Source organism: Microtus ochrogaster, chromosome 2 (assembly GCF_000317375.1).
Source record: "Microtus ochrogaster isolate Prairie Vole_2 chromosome 2, MicOch1.0, whole genome shotgun sequence".
In the NCBI taxonomy this organism is placed as follows: domain Eukaryota; kingdom Metazoa; phylum Chordata; class Mammalia; order Rodentia; family Cricetidae; genus Microtus; species Microtus ochrogaster.
This window is the reverse complement of record NC_022010.1, coordinates 80,841,120-80,842,507: the sequence shown is the minus strand read 5'-3', so window position 1 is coordinate 80,842,507 and position 1,388 is coordinate 80,841,120.

Here is a 1,388-nt window from a genome sequence, read left to right as displayed (position 1 = left end):
GGTCTCGAACTCACAGAGATCCGCCTGCCTCTGCCTCCCGAGTGCTGGGATTAAAGGCGTGCGCCACCATCGCCCGGCTTCTAAAGTCATATTTTTTAAAAAAAGAAAATGCTACAGATGATGTACAAAGAAAGAATGGAACACAAAGATTGGCTATCCTGGGGCTGGCCTCACTCTAGTAAAGGAAACAGGATTTTTTGAAGCTGCGGCAAAATAAGGCATACATTTTGCTTCTGAACCATTTTCTCAACACTAATTGCAGGAGCAATTACACAGTACTGTGTCATACATTAATAGTGACAGAAAGAATACTGTGTGGCTAGAAGGTACCAGGGAGTCAGACCTGAACTGACTGAGGTGACCCTTACTTAAAACTGATAGTTTTAATGTAGAAGCATCTGCCCAAGAGGAAGGGAACTTAGCCAAGTGAGAGGCCGATAGGAAGAATTCAAGTGAGCATCAGGCTGACATGGACACTGTTCAGTCTCATCAAGTGGCTGATGAGGATGAGGATGTTACATTGCTCCCTGAGTATAGAAATGAGCCAAATAATGACAACATGTGGGAGGGAGACAATTTAAAGGATTCAGGAAGCATGACAATTAGATTTCAGTGTCCGATTATGGGAGCAGGACAAATTAACCACTTGGATATGGCTAGGTCAATATGCACCCCATATGTACTAGGTCCAAACGATGTAAAACTAGATGCTTAAGAGTCAGAGTGTAGGGTGAGGGGAATCTCCCATCATGATCCTTAAGGCAGGCATTTCTATGGCACAGATAAACTGAGAACAAACAGAAAAGGCTTTGCTGTAGGGTGACTCACACCTACAATTAGCACTGTGTCATCAGAGTGCAGCCTTCCAACAGAAATCAATTTAATCCAGCAGAGAAAATGTCATGTGTCAATTGCTTAAAGAATTAGAGGAAGATGAATTCACGAGAAAGGAATGATGGAGTAACTCACAGATAATAACCTTATAATGTGAAGAACAATGAAAAAGGTGGAAGCCAACATATCTCTAAAAGCAGAGGTTCTCAACCTATCGGTTGCAACCTCTTGGGGGTTGCGTATAAGATATTTACATTATGATTCACAACAGTAACAAAATTACTGTGTGAAGTAGCAATTAAAATAGTTTTGTGTTTTAGGGGGGGATCATCACAACATGAAAAACTATGCTGAAGTGTCACACAGTTAGGGAAGGTTGAGAACCACGGCCCTAAAGGAAGAGGAGAAACTATGATCCAGTCTCGTAGTTAGTAAGAGTCCCTGACTACTGTTCATATCCATAAAGTCCAAAGGAAGTACCTTATTAATCTAAAAGGTAGGATGCTATTTAGTAATAAAAGATTATTAGTGGATTCTCCTAAGTCATGCACAGT